Below are 10,861 nucleotides of genomic sequence, written 5' to 3'. Positions count from 1 at the left end.
TTTTTTGCCGTACGCGGGCCTCTCACTGTTGTGGCCTCTCCCGCTGCGGAGCACAGGCTCCTGACGTGCAGGCTCAGCGGCCACGGCTCACGGGCCCAGCCGCTCCGCAGCACGTGGGATCCTCCCAGACCGGGGCACGAACCCATGTCCCCTGCATCGGCAGGCGGACTCTCAACCACTGCGCCACCAGGGAAGCCCTATTACTTTTCTGTAGCACAAGTTTCCAGGAAAAAAAGAAAAAAAAAAGAAGTGGACTTCTATCAGAATTTTTAAAAATCCGTCTTTAAAGACGGGGAGGCAACTGAGCATGGGCTCCTTCCCTGAGCCGAGCTGACTCTGCACCTGAAATGACTGGTTAAATATTTATTGCAGAGTTTTATGCAGTCAACTGGCTGACTGGGATTCATATCCTAAGAGAGTTTTTTTTTCATACAATGTATATTTCTTTTTCATTTCACTAGAAATACATGTTCCTTGTAGAAAAACCAGCAACTATTGACATGCAGAAATAATGCTTAAATCACACAGCATTCTGCCACCCAAAGATAAAGATTGTTAATATTTTGGTGAACATTCATTCAAGTGTCATTTATATTTATTTTTTACACAAATGAAACCACGTTATACATGCAATATTATAACATGGTTTATTAACTAAGCAATACCATAAACGTCTCTCAATGTCGACAGATGTACAGTGCAGTTTTCACCAAACGCTGCGTAGTATTCCACCTAAAGAATAACCTATATTTATCCAGTGCTGTACTGTTGAACCCTTGAGTCATTTCAGAATCGTGTTTTTGCTATTAGAAATGGTGCTGTGCATTTACAACATGGAAGGACCTAGAGATTGTCATACTGAGTGAAGTAAGCCAGACACAGAAAGACAAATATCATAAGATATTGCTTATATGTGGAATCTAAAAAAAGGGTACAAATGAACTTATTTACAAAACAGAAGTAGAGTCAAGGATGTAGAAAACAAACTTATGGTTACCAGGGATTAAGGGGGGGGGGGATAAATCAGGAGATTGGGATTGACATATACACACTACTATAAATAAAGTAGATAGCTAATAAGAATCTGCTGTGTAGCACAAGGAACTCTACTCAGTACTCTGTAATAGCCTATATGGAAAAACATCTGTAAAAATAAGAGTGGATATATGTATATATATAACTGATTCACTTTGCTGTACAGCAGAAACACAACATTGTAAACCAACTAGACTCCAATAAAAATTAAAAAAAGAAAGAAAGAAAGAAAGAAAGAAAGAAAGAAAGAAAGAAAGAAAGAAAGAAAGAAAGAAAGAAAGAAAGAGAGAGAGAGAGAAAGAGAAAGAAAGAAAGAAAGAAATGGTGCCGTGATGAGGTCACCCTGGGAGCAGTGTGTTTAGTGAGAAGAGGACAGGCAGACACAGTGGTCCTGATGACAAGGATGAGATGGAGTCCGAAGTACAAGGAAGAGCAACCAGAAAGCAGAAGGTAGCAGAATGGTGGTGGAGAGCAGGAGGCAGGAGGAAGAGGGCAGCTTTCTGCTTCTGGCTCTGGCCATTGGGGGCAGTTACTAATGAAGCTGTAGTGACAATGGAGAGGAGGTGATCTGGATGGCAGCAGCCTGGGCACAGGCAGCACCGCTCTCAGCAGTTCCAGCTCTGCTCGAGGTAGTGCCTCTTCAGTGCATCTGGAATCAGCTGCAATAGTGTCTCACCGCAGCCAGCACTGGCTTGCGGGCTGAGCTCCAGGGTACCCGCATCTTCTGATCTCTGCGTCTCACTGATTCTTCCTGTTTGGTCCTCCAGCCCCACCTCCTTCCTTTTGCTCTTCCACCCTTTCCGATGCCTTTGCAACCAATTCCTTGTATTAACATCCCACTGTTTGAAATACCTAGAGTGGTTTCTGTTTTCCTAATTGGACCCTGTTTCAAACATTCTTCTCCTTTTCTTCTCACAACCTTTTATTTTGACAAATTTTAAGCATATGTAAATAGTCCACCAACGTTTGGCCACGTTTGCTTCCTCCCCTCCGTCAATCGCTCTCTCTCTCTCTCTCTTTCTCTCCTCTATTTTCTCTCTTCTCCTCTATTTTCTCTCTTCTCTCTTTGTCTCTTTCCATATATACACTGTTTTGCTGAGCCACTTGAAAATGAACCATTTGGATAAACAACAAGGTCCTAATGTATATAGCACAGGGAACTATATTCAGTATCCTGTGATAAGCCATAACGGAAAGAATATTTTTAAAAATATATACATGTGTATAACTGAGTCACTTTGCTGTACAGCAGAAATTAACACAACATTGTAAATCAACTATACTTCAATTTAAAAAAATTTTTTTAAAGAAAAGAAAATGAACCATAGATATCTTGTCACTTCACTCCTAAATATTCTTAAAGAATAGGAAAAGGGGGCTTCCCTGGTGGCACAGTGGTTGAGAATCTGCCTGCCAAGGCAGGGGACACGGGTTCGAGCCCTGGTCTGGGAAGATCCCACATGCTGCGGAGCAGCTAAGCCCGTGTGCCACAACTACTGAGCCTGTGCTCTAGAGCCCGCAAGCCACAGCTACTGAGCCCGTGTGCCACCTGCGTGCCTAGAGCCCGTGCTCCGCAACAAGAGAAGCCACCGCGATGAGAAGCCCGCGCACCACAACGGAGAGTAACCCCTGCTCGCCACAATTAGAGAAAGCCCGTGCAAGGCAACCAAGACCCAACGCAGCCAAAAATAAATGAATAAATTTATTTTTAAAAAGAATAAGGAAAGGACATTTTCAAACATAACTCCAATACCATTCATATTTTTAAAATTAACAATAATTCCACAGTATCACCCAACACTCATTCCATATTCAAAATTTCCCAATTGTCACATTTTTTCCCCCTAATTCAAGATTCATTCATGCGTCTGGTTTTTATGTAGGCTCAATCACTTTTGAAAACAATTTGGCATCATCTTATAGAAATTCTTGCACAAGTGCACCAGGAAATATGTATGTAATATCCATAGCAACACAGTTCTTAAGTGAAAAAAACCTAGAAACAACTCATTTGAGGCCGAGAGGAGGAAACTGAAGGAGTGAACAGTGACTCCGGGTCTGGCTTGGGCATCTGGGGGATAGATGTGTCTTGCTGCCTGCTTTCCCTGCAGGTTTCATAACAGTCCATTTGCTTTCTGGTTTCAAAGTGCTCCTAGTTGCCATCTAGTTGCAACTGCTCTAAATTCACTCTACCTGATTTGTGTCTCAAAAACATTAAGAGCATTTTTATTGCTCTAGTGATTTCTGTCCCTGTTTGCCTTTCACAAAACCAAGAGATGTAGAAAACGCCATGGAGGTAATTCCCCTTCAATGCCGAAGGACTCTACTACCAGCCCTCACTCTGCACAGCCTCTGCACGTCCTTAGATGGTGTAATGGCTTTTAATTCCAAGTGCAGCCTGAAAGACTCCCCCATCATGCAGCAGCCATTTTTCCTATGATTATGCCCTGTCTCCACCATGAAACTTCCCTTACTGCGTCCACCCTCTTCCCTCACTGCAACTAGAGTTAAAAACAGCCACCCGCTGCCCCATGGGGTTTAACTGCTTTACTCTCTCATGCCTCCCTCCATGTGTGAGTTACATATGCAGTGGTGAAATGTTTGCTTAGTACTTAGACCTGTATGCTTGTCTACAGTAATATGAATATGAATGGCTTGAGTCAGTTACTATTGAATACCCTGGCTTATAATGCGTCACCTCCATAGGTCATTGTCTCTTCAGGCTGATGAAGCCTGAAGGATTAATGTGGAGGGAAGATATTGATGAGTGCCTATGAGCAACTGCTTAAGGAAATTAAACCATTCACAAGATTTCAACATGACTACTCATGCACTGCCTTGTGTGAGGTGATCATCCTATCATTCCTGAAAGTGGTTCTCCATCATCTTGCTTACACTGTGCACAGCACCTCTGGTAACTGTTCTAATGAAGTCAGAATGTACAGACTGTGCCTTGTGCTCTGAACAGACGCTTACAGCCAAAAAATTATAAATAAAGGTAAAACGTGGTGGACTATTTGGCATAATTCTTGAGAGGCAGCAACTCTTTTTTTTGTTTTGTTTTGTTCTTTGTCGTGACATGTGGGCTCTTAGTTGCGGCATGCAGGATCTAGTTCCCTGACCAGGGATCGAACCCGGGCCCCCTGCATTGGGAGTGCAGAGTCTTTTTTTTTTTTAATTTAATTTATTTTTTTATATAGCAGGCTCTTATTAGTCATCCATTTTATACACATCAGTGTATACATGTCAATCCCAATCTCCCAATTCATCACAGCCCCCCCACCCCCCCACCGCTTTCCCCCCTTGGTGTCCGTACTTTTTTTCTCTACTTCTGTGTCTCAATTTCTGCCTTGCAAACCAGTTCATCTGTACCATTTTCTAGGTTCCACGTATATGCATTAATATACGATATTTGTTTTTCTCATTCTGACTTACCTCACTCTGTATGACAGACTCCAGGTCTATCCACTTCATTACAAATAACTCAGTTTCATTTCTTTTTATGGCTGAGTAATATTCCATTGTATATCTGTGCCACATCTTCTTTATCCATTCGTCTGTTGATGGACACTTAGGTTGCTTCCATGTCCTGGCTATTGTAAATAGTGCTGCAATGAATGTTGGGGTGCATGTGTATTTTTGAATTATGGTTTTCTCTGGGTATATGCCCAGTAGTTGGATTGCTGGGTCATATAGTAATTCTATTTTTAGTTTTTTAAGGAATCTCCAAAATGTTCTCCATAGTGGCTATATCATTTTACATTCCCACCAACAGTGCAAGAGGGTTCCCTTTTCTCCACACCCTCTCCAGCATTTGTTGTTTGTAGATTTTCTGATGATGCCCATTCTAACTGGTGTGAGGTGATACCTCATTGTAGTTTTGATATGAATTTCTCTAATAATTAGTGATGTTGAGCAGCTTTTCATGTGCTTCTTGGCCATCTGTATGTCTTCTTTGGAGAAATGTCTATTTAGGTCTTCTGCCCATTTTTGGATTGGGTTGTTTGTTTATTTAATATTTAGCTGCATTAGCTGTCTATAGATTTTGGAGATTAATCCTTTGTCCGTTGATTCATTTGCAAATATTTTCTCCCATTCTGAGGGTTGTCTTTTCGTCTTGTTTATGGTTTCCTTTGCTGTGCAAAAGCTTTGAAGTTTCATTAGGTCCCATTTGTTTATTTTTGTTTTTATTTCCATTACTCTAGGAGGTGGATCAAAAAATATCTTGCTGTGATTTATGTCAAAGAGTGTTCTTCCTATGTTTTCCTCTAAGAGTTTTATAGTGTCCAGTCTTACATTTAGGTCTCTAATCCATTTTGAGTTTATTTTTGTGTATGGTGTTAGGGAATGTTCCAATTTCATTCTTTTACATGTAGCTGTCCAGTTTTTCCAGCACCGCTTATTGAAGAGACTGTCTTTTCTCCATTGTATATCCTTGGGAGTGCAGAGTCTTAACCACTGGACCACCAGGGATGTCCAAAGGCATCAACTCTTTTTAAGAAGTTACACCAAAATCTTGGTCAAGTGTCCCCAAATATTTTGCAGTCTCATCCTAGAGGTCTTTCAAGATTATCATAGACTTCTTGTAATGACTCAAACTGGTGCTAGTCTCATCTCAAACCTTTGAGGAAAGCAGTAGTTGATCCTTTTCTGGCTGTGCAAAGAAGCATGAATTGCCTCTTCTAGCATTTTCATACCCAGCACATGTGATAGCACAGAGATGGTCAGCTGCTTGCTGATTACAGTCTTTCGTTAGTAAAGGAAGAGGAGAGCCCTGTATGCCAAGGGTCATAGTCATTCATTATGCATGGTTTTGTTCTTTTCAGTTTCCTGAGTCACACGTTGCTATGGTGACACCAGGAGTGATCAGTGATCATATTCACAGTCATATTTCTCTCTCCCTCTGTTATAAAACTTCCAATGCCTCTCAAAACCTCCTTAGTTATTGCTAGGAATTTCATATATTCCAGGTGTCTCATATATGCTAATGAGCAAATTCTCCCAATACCAGTAGGATAGCTACCATTTTCATACTTTTCTGATCCAGTAGAGATACCTGCCTCCCAGACCTAGCTACTCACAAGCCCACATGAAATTAATGTCTCCCTTCTGCCTCTACCCCTGGGGCTCACTAAGAGAGTATGAACGTCAATACCATGTGTACTGTCTCCTGATGCTCATAAAATCCAGCCCCACCTCCCACCACTGGTCCTGCAGTGTTACAGAACTTACTATGCTACAGAGCTTACAGTGAAGACATTCCCCTGTGTTCTTACTTCAGCCCATCTCCCCACGGAACTCAAGAGTCCAAAGGAGCCGAGCCGGAAGACCACTCCCAAGAGGGGTTCCAGCTGTGCTCAGAAGCATCCCAGTGCTCTGAATACTAAGGTAGCATTCTAAGACCCAGCCAGTGTGCCTGGCTGCCTTGAGGAAGAGCTCCTTCCTGAGAGTATATTAGGGCCCTTTTTCTGAGTCTGAGGAAAATTCAGTCAAAAAAGTCAAGAAAATGGGATTTCTCCTGTGAGCATTCATGCTTAACAATCATCAGAGAGGAAGGTGCTGGTTTGAAGCAATCCACTGACAACAAGTTAAAAGCAAGAGCAGGAAGTGCTGACAGGTAGAGTCCATGATCAGGTTGACAGTTTTGGGGAACCGGGACAGGATGTACAGAAGGAAAATGATGCCAGTTGTCATCAGTGTGCTCAGAGTTGCCCTGTTACACGTGTGTGCTCATGGGACCAGTTGCCTACTAACAGTAGATCATTCTTGCAAACAAAATGACTATTACCAAGTTTGAATACACAGAACACATTATATAAATCCTACAAGTGATATACTAGGAAATAAGTTTTGGAAGCAAACTAAGTTCTTAAACTGGCAATGCCAACACATGATTCTGTGTAGTACTGTTAAATTTACTAGGATATCCAAATACTACATTATTTGAATACTACTCAGTGTTGTTTACTGGTGTTTTCCAGTGTTTGATTATTCTCTATAGACTATAGTTTTTTAAGAAATATTTTACCAGAAAAAAATGCAAAGAGAATAAGATGTAAAACTTGTCAGAAAGAATAGGCCATCTTAATTTTTTCTAATCCAAATGAGAGACTCCAATAAAGCATTTGATGCTTTTGCTAGCAGAGTGCAGCAATACACTGAAATAGGCACTATAAGCTTTAATGAATAATTTATGTATTGCACTGGTATTAGCTCTACAATTATCTTACTACCACTTGCTGGGACATGGCAACAATTATTCATGTATTAGTGTACTGATTATTGAGATTGTGGAGCAACTTCAATCAAGTCAATAAAAGAAATAAAAAAAGAATAGAAGTTATCATGTGTTTTACACACACACAAAAAAAAAACCCCTAGAATTTGTAGAATCCACAGTAAAGCCTGAGACAGAAAGCAAACCAGAAAAGCAAAACTGACTGAAATAACAAACATTTACATTGCTGTGATGAACATCAACTTTATACAATTGTTGGTTTCTTCCGTTCAGTTGCTACTTTAAGGATAGAAAAAAAAATCATGTGAATTGAATAACACACATTTAAAATGATCAAAGATGGGGGACCAGGGGAAGTTACTATGCAGCAGCGAACAAGAAAACAGCAAACCAAAGCACTGTTTTATTTATACATTTTATCAGAGGATCTAGTAGAGCCCTGCAAAGTCTATTTAATTAGGCTCATTTATGTGATAGCAAGTTAAATAAGTTTGTTTTATGCTGTTTTATGTCATAACTTCTCCATTTTCTCTATCCTTTAGTGGGCTCTCCTTCTGGAAGGTCCTGCACTATTTTTTTCTTTTTCCTTTTTTTTTTTTTAACATCTTTATTGGAGTATAATTGCTTTACAATGTTGTGTTAGTTTCTGCTGTATAACAAAGTGAATCAGCTATACATATACATATATCCCCATATCTCCTCTCTCTTGTATCTCCCTCCCACCCCCCTATCCCACCCCTCTAGGTGGTCACAAAGCACAGAGCTGATCTCCCTATGCTATGTGGCTGCTTCCCACTAGCTATCTGTTTTACATTTGGTAGTGTATATATGTCCATGCCACTCTCTCACTTCGTCCCAGCTTACCCTTCCCCCTCCCCGTGTCCTCAAGTCCATTCTCTACGTCTGCATCTTTATTCCTGCCCTGCCCCTAGGTTCTTCAGAACCATTTTTTTTTAGATTCCATATATGTGTGTTAGCATATGGTATTTGTTTTTCTCATTCTGACTTACTTCACTCTATATGACAGACTCTAGGTCCATCCACCTCATTACAAATAACGCAATTTTGTTTCTTTTCATGGCTGAGTAATATTCCATTGTATATATGGGGCACTACTTTTTTCATGTCACATGTTTTACGTCCTCTTAATTGCATTTTATTATTTCCCCATTTGGGCAAGCTGTTTTGAACCCTATTAGCTTTCACTGGAGTGCCTTTGTAGGAGGCACTGAGTTAGTGGGGAGGAGGAAGATAAACAAAGCTGGTCCAGGTCCTCAAGGTATTTACTATGTAGAATGAACAAGCACTTAAAGGGTAGAACCAAATCTGTTTAGCTGCTTACAATTCCCGCTACTGGGGTACTGGTACAGGATATTAAACATGCAGTCATTTGACCCCTCTTCCTGTAACTTCTCACCCCTACTCCATGTAAAACTGTCCTTCAACAGGAAAATAGATAAATAAATTGTGGTATAGTCATACAGTAGAAAACCACAAAGCAATGAGAATGAACATCTACACCTACCCTCAACAATTCTGATGAATCTTACACACATAGTGTTGAATGAAAAAAGGCAGATATTGAAGGGTACATACTGTATAATTCATATATTGAATACATAATGCACAAAAGCAGGCAGAACCAAGCTGTGTTGTTAGATGTCAGGAAAGTGGTTACTCATGGGTGGGTTGGGGGAGCAATGACTGGTTAGGAGCATGGGGGAATGTTCTGGGGTGCTGGTGATGTTCTCTTTCTTCATCTGAATACTGATTAAACAGGTATGCTCAATTTATGAAAATACACTGAGCTGTGGGCCTACAATACATGCCCTTTCTCTATGTGTATTATACATACTTCAACAAAAAAATATTATCAAAGTGTGCCCAGCAATACAAAGTTTTTCTAACGTTGATAATAATTTAGCTCCAAGTTTTCCTGATTTTTTATTGAAATAGATAAAGATAATACTTCTAAAATCTCAAAGAGAAGGCATTACTTTGTTCAAAAATGTTTAAAAGGGTCTTCATATCAAAGTCCCCTTCACATGTGGGCTTAAGGAGGAATTCATGCCACATAATTGATCAGGTTTTGTAGCCTTTGCCCATTCCAACTGACAGGCTAAAAGCCACAGGAAATTAGGGTAAAATAACAAAAACAGCTAGTCCCCTTTTAAAGGCAGCAAAGAACATGGAGGCTAACAAGAACCCCAAGTAGGGTACTAGCTGAATGAAGTAAATGTGTTTTTTAATTATTTCTATTTGATGGTGAAGAAAAATTCTCTCTAAAAAAACACTCATCTTCTACGCTAGCACCCATAAAGCAAGAGAGATCTAATGGAAGCACCACTAAGTGGGTAATGAACAACATGTGAATACAAAACAGACAATGAAGTACCTTGTTTAACTCATCTACACAAAAGAAATATACAGGGAGTCAACTGGGCCAAATGAGCTTTTTTTTAAAAAAAGAGTCCCCTTAAGAAACAACACAATAAAAAGGGAAATCAATTGCATTTTACAAGATGGAAGAGTGTATTCTATGGTTTAAGATCTTTATTTAATTGGTAGGATTCAAAGTCTTTGCACTTTGCTTCCACACATATCTATTGTATTTAATATATTAGCATATTTTATTTAAAAACAATTCCAAGCATCCAAATTGCAAAAACACAAGAAGAAGAATGTTGAAGTCTAACAATGCAGAGTAAGCATCTTAAAACCTGATTAGATACATATGAAATCACGGCATGGCAGATGTAAAATGAATCCATAGTCTATCCTTGATTTCAAACAAGGACTTATGAAAATGGTTCAGAATATAAAATTATGGAAAACATTACAGCACATCAAAGCCAAGCAAGTTTAATTAGGCTTAGTTTGATAACTGCTGAAAACAAAGACCCTGCCTCTCAGCATGGCTGGTGTAAAATCCAGCAGTAAGTCCAGTTGATCCAAATTAAAACCACTCTATCTACCAACCCACATGAATCCTTTTATCTGAAGTCTGCAGAGAACAAAGATTTACAATTCAGCTCAGAATTACAGAGGGCTGGTCATTTTTTTCATCAGGGTTTGCTTTGGCTAAAACCTGACTACGTATGTTTCATTTCTCTGTTTTAAAAGTGTAACATGTAAGGACTTTTAAAGTCAAAGCCAGGAGACTAACCAATACTAGCAAAAGCCAGTAGCAGATCAATGTATTTCTTTAGTGTGTTTGCATCCACAGAACCCCTTTCCATTTTCCCAGTGTAGGAATCATAGGGGACAAAATTCATCATCTTGCAGGCAAGCTCCTTTCCGAATTACTGATTCTCTAGCTGGGAAGTGAAGAAATGGATCTCTCGTGAGAATTATAAGATCTCCCCCCAAATTTAAATAGATTGGGAGCATCGTGAGATTAATTGGGTCAAAACATTACTGCTGTGCTAATTTTTCAAAGTGGAAAATGTAACAGGGAATTGGGAAGCCTGAAAAGTCAGAGGTGGAGATGGAATGATTTCAGATCTCCTGCTTCCCTGCCTGGTTTAGGCCCTCATCTTTCATCAGCAGACAATCACCGAAGTCTCCTTTTGGTATTCCTGACATCAG

Source organism: Kogia breviceps, chromosome 8, assembly GCF_026419965.1.
Source record: "Kogia breviceps isolate mKogBre1 chromosome 8, mKogBre1 haplotype 1, whole genome shotgun sequence".
NCBI lineage: Eukaryota > Metazoa > Chordata > Mammalia > Artiodactyla > Physeteridae > Kogia > Kogia breviceps.
The sequence above is the reverse complement of the archived record's forward strand: the minus strand, read 5'-3'. Positions refer to the sequence as shown.